Here is a 9,148-nt window from a genome sequence, read left to right on the forward strand (position 1 = left end):
CGGGAATATAAGTCCGGTTTATCAATTGGTTCTTGTTCACCTTGATTTTTATCAAAAGACAGAACAAAACTTTTAGGTTTATCTGTGGGAGACAGATTTATCTATCCTTGTAGACTTTTCTGTGTGATACAGATTTGTTTACTAAGGTCTTCGACTTTGGGTCGTAGCAACTCTTGGTTGTGGGTGAGATCAGCTAAGGGAATCAAGTGCGTAGTATCCTGCTGGGATCAGAGATGTAAGGAGCGCAACTGTACCTTGAATCAGTGTGAGATTGATTAGGGTTCAACTACAGTCCATACCGAAGTTAGTTTGTAGTAGGCTAGTGTCTGTGGCGGCTTAATACAATGTGGTGTTCAATCTGGACTAGGTCCCGGGGTTTTTCTGCATTTGCACAGGTTGTGCTTTTGTATTGATCAATTGTGAAATCCAACCTTTGGTTGTTGATTGAAAATTGATTGATCCTTGGATATTGGTCTTTGGTACCATCCAAGTTTATTATCCTTGTATTTGATAAAGACTCGCAGATTTCTATTTGCTTGAGTAAAATCAAATCAAGCACTGCACCAAATTTAACGTTTAGCAACATCTTAAATCTGTTGCTGACTGGGCTTGCAACAGATTATTGTCGTTGCTGAACACCCTGTCGCATTTTTTCGCAACAACTCTAGCTCTGTTGCTAATCTCGGTCAGCAACGACAATCGCAACAGAAACAATTTGTTGCGAAACAAAAATTTAGCAATAAGAAATAGATGTTGCTACTCTGTTCCTAATTTTAGAATTATTCAGGGATATCTTTTATTAGGACAGGATATAGTTATTCTAGTTCAGATTTAGCAACAAGTCCCCGCCGTTGCTAAATATTTGCAATAAGAAAAAAAAGGTCAAGTCTTCGTTAACCTAGTCAAAATCGATTTCCCCCCAATTTATCCTGCAATACTCCAGTTCCCTGCAAAAACCCTGATTAATCCTGTATCCAATAGTTCAATCTGATAGTTCTCATACTCTACATTCCCACAGATCTAAAAATCTAAACAACAAAAGATGCAGCATTAAGAAAGGGAACCAAAGCCATGTTACATCAACATGTTTTGAAATTTAACATCATTTACATGTTACATCAACATGTTTTGAAATTTAACATCATTTACATGTTACATGTTTGAACATATAAGATATTCTATAAATAAAGGGAACCAAAGACAATAAAAAGTGGGGATGAGTTTGAGTTGCATTAAAAAACCAGCTGTAAAATTGTACTAAAACAGAGCACAAATAAAAGACTTCAGAGTTAAATGAATTTATTAAATATGTTCTTGTTTCTTACATTTTGCTGGTTCAACTATGTTTGTTTTTCCTAAAAATTGCATATAGATTGGAATGTTACAAGTTCTTACAGTGAGTAATCATAATGCCGCAAATTATGGTGGCTTTGAGAGGATGATCACACGATGATGCCGAATTATCGTCTCGTAAATACGACCAAGATGACGAAGAACCTGTCACAGATAGATATAATTAGAGATAACAAATAAAGAAAGTAAGAATACTTTAGAATTCCAGGTATATACTCTATTGCCAATGATTTGCTTATACCTGAAAGATACTAGAGACCAGGTGAGACCAATGAGACTCGAGAAGTGTTGGGATTTTTGATGAGTTTTCGTCGTTCCATGATCAAAATAAACCTAGTCATTTAACTAGCAGGTGGCATTGTAGTGGCATAGTCAAGGTGAAGCTCAGTAGTTGATCTAGAACCAAGCTTGATCAAATTTGGTGCTTCTCGTTCACCACCATTTATGGCTTGTATGTATCCAAAACTGAACCGATCATCTCGGCAATATTCTTCAAACGCTGAAATTTATTACAAGCACCCCAATTTAGATAATACAAATGCATTACCAAACAAAAGAAAGTAGTAAAGTCCGAACAAAGAATAATATTAAAGTCCGAAAAAAGAATAAAACATTAGATACAAGAACATAACGACTAGGCATACCTAAAAGCAGTTAAAACCACAAATAGAAGAACCAAAGAATTTACAAGTGAGACATATATGAAGAGATAAGGCAACATAAAGATACATTTCAAAAACTGGAAGTTTAAAATCAAACATTATTGTTACATTGCATACCTACTTGTTTTGACAGCTAAGCATGTGTCATTCAAATTGCACTCTGCTCATGCACACTGCTCAAAATATGGTGTCTCATGTTTTATCAGATACCTACCATCTTTGATCCACAAAATTTACTTTCTCATTGATCAGATATTTCAACTGTACAGTTTTTCAGTCAGCCGAACCTTCTGAAATAAGTGCAACACGAGTGTGAGAAGTAGTTTGAAAAGGGAATGCTTTTAAATTGGGAAATTATTAATGAAAAAGCGGGGGTCTAACAACACCACCCAATATTTCGCTTAGCAATCTGTATGAACTAACTCCGAAATACTCTGCTAGAGAATCAACTAGACAGTCAGACTCAATCTAGATTAAAGTATCTCAAGGAGTTAATATCTCTCTCTTGATTTGATCTTTACTCAAGCTAAAAACAATAGCGAGTCTTTATCAAATACAAGAAATAACTTGGACGGTACCAAAGACCAATATCCAAGGATCAATCAATATCAATCAACAACCAAAGGTTGGATTCCCAATTGATGATCTTAACGCATAGCCTGTATTATTTCAATTACATAAAAAATATAATGCCGAAAAGAAATAACACAGACACCAGAAGTTTTGTTAACGAGGAAACCGCAAATGCATAAAAACCCCGGGACCTAGTCTAGATTGAATACACACTGTATTAAGCCGCTACAGACACTAGCCTACTACAAGCTAACTTCGGACTGGACTATAGTTGAACCCCAATCAGTCTCCCAGCGATTCAAGGTACAGTTGTACTCCTACGCCTCTTATCCCAGCAGGATATTGCGCACTTGATTCCCTTAGCTGATCTCACCCACAACTAAGAGTTGCTGCAACCCAAAATCGCAGACTTGATAATAAACAAATCTGTCTCACACAAAAAAGTCTATCAAAGGATAAATCTGTCTCCCACAGAAAAACCCTAGGTTTTGTTCCGTCTTAAGATATAAAATCAAGGTGAACAAGAACCAATTGATACTGGTCTTATATTCCCGAAGAACAGCCTAGATTGATCAATCACCTCTCAACAATCCTTCTTGACTACACAAGCGGTTTGTCGAGGAATCACAAACAGTGAGACGAAGATGTTTGTGACTTCTTTATCTTGCCTATCGGAGAACTCTCACGATCTCAAGCCAATCAATATATTGTACTCGTACGATAAAAGATGCAAGATGAGATCACACAACTATGATAAAAGTAGTATCGGTCTGGCTTCACAATCCCAATGAAGTCCTTAAGTCGTTAACCTGGTTTAGAGAAGAAAACCAAAGGTTAAAGGAGAATCGAATCTAGCGAGCGCATTAGTATCACACAGACGTGTGGGGATTAGTTTTGCACAATGCTAGATGTCTCCTTTATATGGCCTTCAAATAAGGATTTTTCCTTAGTTACAAAGCAATCCATATTCACTGTTATATGAAAACCGGATTTAGATTCAAGCTAATATTTCTCAACCGTTAGATCGAAAACTTAGCTTGTCACACACACTTGGGTAGACATTTACTGGGTTTGTGAAAACCATTCCCAAACGTGTACGTGTATGTTGGTTCAACATAGTAACCCAAAAGGTTAACCATATGAGCAATTCATATTAACCTAGTTCTTCTTCACCATAACTAGTTCAATTGACTCAAATGAACTAGTTAGAGAGTTGTTCAATTGCTATGAGATCTTATGTAACTACACAAGACACAATTGAAACAAAGATGATTCGATTCGATTGAATCGGCTCATGAAATTTATAGCCACGGTTTGCATAAAGCATTCCTTAGTAATTTAAGTTTCATGTTCAGAGCACATCTTTATATCATAACCACTTAAGCTCACAAACAAGTTCGCGGACTTAAGACAACCGGCAGAGTTTTCCAAACTCAGCAGAAAATCTCGGAAAAGAGACTTCCGCCAGTTCGCGGACTGAGTTCGCGGACTTGAACTTTACGAACGAATTTGGAATCCCAGCAGAAATTCTCGGTACAAGAACTTCCGACAGTTCGCGGACTGAGTTTGCAAACTGAGTTCGCGGACTTGGCAAAGACAATTCCTCCGGTTTCTCTCAATCAACAAAGTTCAAAAACTTCGGATTAAGGAATACATGGTTATGTAATCTAAACTCTCATTCCAATCATTGAGACATTCTCAGAGGACGTTATATATCCGTTATTCACAGAACGTTTCACGTTAGAGCAGTTCTCAAAGTAATTGAAACTTTTCATGACTTTCGTCTAGGTGAAGATAAACTTGATCAAAGCGAAATGCTTTACCAACACACGATTTCGATAAAAAGATAAGTAGTGAATACTCAGCTCGAAATGTCAAATGTGTATGATCTAGTCTATATAACATACGACTTTTTGTCTCATAAGAAGTAAGAGATAGAATAGATAGACTTTTGAGTGATAGATAAGTTCAAGTCTCCACATACCTTTTTGTTGATGAAGTTCCACGGTTCCTTGATTATATCTTCTTCGTTGTATGATGAATCTCCATGAAGTCCTTGAGCTCAACTACACTTTTCTATCCTAGTCCGAGAAGCTATAATAGACTAGAAATCAAGACTCATAGTTTTGATCACTAACATTGACAAACATGCTTGATATACCAACGCATGCGAGGTCGACCGAGCTATGCTCTAACAATTAAGCATATACCTGGATACAAACACATGTATATTTGCATAGTTTAACAGCTGTGAAAAAGAAATTAAAAGAACAAAGATAGAAGTTGGAAGTTGTTCTAACCTTTAGATTTGCATTTAAGTTATTCCCTCCCATTACTGAGAAGCTTTAACTTATCCTGGTTTTTGATTAGAGTTTTAGATTCTTGACAAAGAAGAACAACATCACAAGGAGGAAACAACTGTGGATCCACCACACCCGGAACAAGTGCTTCGTTCTATTCGTTGGTAGAGTTATCTACACCAACTTGGCTCAGGTGCTCTTCCAGCTGTGAATAGCAAGTATTATATGGGGCTACCTGTGCGATAAAAACCAAAAACTTTTCTGAACATTTTCTATAATGAGGAGGATGAAAATACATCCATAATGTCTTATCAGCAACAATTATGTATACTAGAAGGAGATAAGAAGGTTAGAGATACAGGTTTCACCTGCAATTTAAGATTATCCCCACGAATTAGTGGCCGCTAATTTACTCCTACATAGAACGCGCACTTGAGATAACTGGAAATGGTTATTCGTTTAGTTGCAGTGACTTCTAAGCAAAACACAACCCCTCCAACTTCTCGCCCCCAAGCAGTGATAGTTCTTCCACTTAGTCAACTTCCTAAATCTTTGGTCCTGCACCAGTACTACTGACACCACCCATTGAAGGACTATCCTCATGCATGCCACCAAAACCACCCATGTCAGGTTCAACACCACCTTGATACATCTTAACGATGATTGGGTTGCAAAGACTCTCTAACTCTTTCGTCTTGTCATCAAATTCCCCTGCCTCTGCAAGCTGGTTGGTGTCAAGCCACTGGATAGCAGCTTCAATGGCATCCTCGATCTTCTTCTTTTTTGGTGCTAACTTTCCAGCAATCTTTTCGTCCCTGATGGCATTCCTCATATAAATATTGTATGCATAGTTCTCCAAACCATTCTTCGACTTTATTTTCTGCTTGTGTTGTTCATCCTCTGCCTTGTACTTCTCTGTCTCTTGCACCATCTTCTCAGTCTCCTCCTTAGACAACCGTCTTTTATCATTTGTGATTGTGATTTTGTTCTCCTTCCCTGTAGTTTTATCCTCAGAAAATACATTAAGAGTACCATTTGCATCAATGTCGAAGCAAACAATGATCTGAGGGACACCACACAAGGTGCGGATGGGATTCCAGAAAGCTCAAATTTACCAAGCAAGTTGTCGTCCCTGGTTCCTGCTCGCTCTCCTTCAAACACCTGAATCAACACTCCAGGTTGGTTGTCGTCATAGGTAGAGAAAACTTGCTCCTTCTTGGTAGGAATGGTGGTGTTTCTTGGAATCAAAGTGAAAAAACGGGGGTCTAACAACACCACCCAATATTTCGATTAGCAATCTGTATGGACTAACTCCGAAACACTTTGCTAGAGAATCAACTAGAGAGTCAGACTCAATCTAGATAGAAAGTATCTCAAGGAGTTATTATCTCAATCTCTCGATTTGATCTTTACTCAAGCAAATAGAAATCTGCGAGTCTTTATCAAAGAGAGATAACTTGGACGGTACCAAAGACCAATGTCCAAGGATCAATCAATATCAATCAACAACCAAAGGTTGGATTTCCAATTGATGATCACGAACGCACAACCTGTACTATTTTAATTATATAAAATATAATGCGGAAAAGAAATAACACAGACACCAGAAATTTTGTTAACGAGGAAACCGAAAATGCAGAAAAACCCCGGGACCTAGTCCAGATTGAATACACATTGTATTAAGCCGCTACAGACACTAGCCTACTGTAAACTAACTTCGGCCTGAACTATAGTTGAACCCCAATCAGTCTCCCACCGATCCAAGGTATAGTTGTACTCTTACGCCTTTGATCCCAGCAGGATACTGGTCACTTGATTCCCTTAGCTGATCCCACCCACAACCAAGAGTTGCTGTAACCCAAAATCACAGACTTGATAATAAACAGATCTGTCTCACACAGAAAAGTCTATAAGAGGATAAATTTGTCTCCCACAGATAAACCCTAGGTTTTGTTCCGTCTTTAGATATAAAATCGAGGTAACATGAACTAATTGATAATCCGGTCTTATATTCCCGAAGAACAGCCTAGATTAATCAATCACCTCTCTACAATCCTTCCTGACTACACAAGCGGATTGGCGAGGAATCACAAACAGTGAGACAAAGATGTTTGTGACTTCTTTATCTTGACTATCGGAGAACTCTCACGATCTCAAGCCAATCAATCGATTGTACTCGTACGATAGAAGATGCAAGATCAGATCACACAACTACGATAAATTAGTATCGGTCTGGCTTCACAATCCCAATGAAGTCTTTGAGTCGTTAACCTGATTTTAGAGAAGATATCAAAGGTTAATGGAGATCGACTCTAGCGGGAGCACTAGTAGCACATAGACGTATGGGGATTAGTTTTGCAAAATGCTAGATGTCTCCTTTATATAGCCTTCAAATCAGGGTTTTTCCTTAGTTACAAAGCAATCCTTATTCACCGTTAGATGAAAAACCTGATTTACAAGCTAATATTTCTCAACCGTTAGATCGAAAACTTAGCTTGTCACACACACTTGGGTTGACGTTTACTGGGTTCGTGAAAACCATGCCCAAACGTGTACGTGTATGTTGGTTCAATATAGTAACCCAAAAGGTTAACCATATGAGAATTTCATATTAACCTTGTTCTTCTTCACCATAACTAGTTCAATTGACTCAAATGAACTTGTTAAAGAGTTGTTCAATTGCTATGAGATCTTATGTAACTACACAAGACACAATTGAAACAAAGATGATTCGATTCGATTGAATCGGCTCGTGAACATTATAGCCACGTTTTGCATAAAGCATTCCTTAGTAATTTAATGTTTCATGTTCAGAGCACATCTTTAGATCATAAACTCTTAAGTTCACAAACAAGTTCGCGGACTTAAGTTAATCGGTTGAGTTTTCCAAACTCAACAGAAATTCTCGAAATTCCGCCAGTTCGCGGACTGAGTTCGCGGACTTAGCACACAAACGAGTTTTGGAAAATCCCAGCAGAAATTCTCGGTCGAGAACTTCCGACAGTTCGCGGACTTGGAAAGCCAATTCCACAATCCTCCCGATTTCTCTTGATCAACAAAGTTCGAAAACTTCGGTTCAAGGAATACATGGTTATGTAATCTAAACTCTTATTTCAATCATTGAGACATTCTCATAGGACGCTATGTAGCCGTTATTCACAGACCGATTCACGTCAGAGCAATTCTCAAAGTGATTGAAACTTTTCATGACTTTCGTCACTAGGTGAAGATAAACTTGATCAAAGCGAAATGCTTTACCAACACAAGATTTCGAGATAAAAGATAAGCGATGAATGCTCAGCTCGAAATGTCAAATGTGTATGATCTAGTCTATATAGCATACGACTTTTGTCTCATAAGAAGTAGGAGATAGAAGAGATAGACTTTTGAGTGATAGATAAGTTCAAGTCTCCACATACCTTTTTGTTGATGAAGTTCCACGGTTCCTTGTATAGATCTTCGTCGTTGTATGATGAATCGCCATGAAGTCCTTGAGCTCAACTACACTTTTCTATCCTAGTCCGAGACTTAGCTATGTAGGCTAGAAATCAAGACTTATAATTTTGATCACTAACCTTGACAAACATGCTTGAGATAGCAACGCATGCGAGGTTGACCGAGCTATGCTCTAACACAAAGTAGTCATAACCCCTCTTGCAGTCTCGAGCCCAAGGGAGAGAGGAACAAGATCTGATTCAATTTTTGATTAGCTTCACCAGTCAAATGACATCCTGCACAACCGCTTCATAAGCCACATCTTCATTGGGATTAATACTCTTGCAAAGTTCTTTCCCATTGAAGAACTCCTGCAACAATTGTTGCACTTCAGGAATCCTAATTGATCCACCAACCAGAACAACATCATGAACACTGCTCTTATCCATATTAACATCCCTCAAGCACTTCTCGACTTGATCCATACACTTCATGAACAAATCCATGTTCATCTCTTCTAATCTGACACGAGAAATAGACGTGAAGAAATCAACACCCTCATAGAGAGAATCAATTTCGATTGTAGTCTGTGCAGTTGACGAAAGAGTCCTCTTTGCGCTCTCAAAAGCTGTACTCAACCTTCTTAATGCTATAGGATTTCCACTGATATCCTTCTTATTCTTCCTCTTAAACTCTTGCACAAAGTGTCTTGCCTGCACATTACATAAACTTAAGCAATTAAGTTATACTCTACACAACTAAAATAACAAACAACAATGAAGTCTTATTTTCAGCTCACCTATTTTATCATTATCATTGTCATCC

At 38.0% G+C, this 9,148-nt stretch overlaps 1 pseudogene; it reads right to left on the reverse strand.

Moving 5' to 3' along the window:
- Nucleotides 1–5,368: 5,368 nt before the first annotated feature.
- On the reverse strand, nucleotides 5,369–8,850 carry LOC113328608 (annotated as a pseudogene).
- Between the last annotated feature and the right edge of the window lie 298 nt (nucleotides 8,851–9,148).

This window comes from Papaver somniferum, chromosome 1, assembly GCF_003573695.1.
Source record: "Papaver somniferum cultivar HN1 chromosome 1, ASM357369v1, whole genome shotgun sequence".
Taxonomy (NCBI): Eukaryota; Viridiplantae; Streptophyta; class Magnoliopsida; order Ranunculales; family Papaveraceae; genus Papaver; species Papaver somniferum.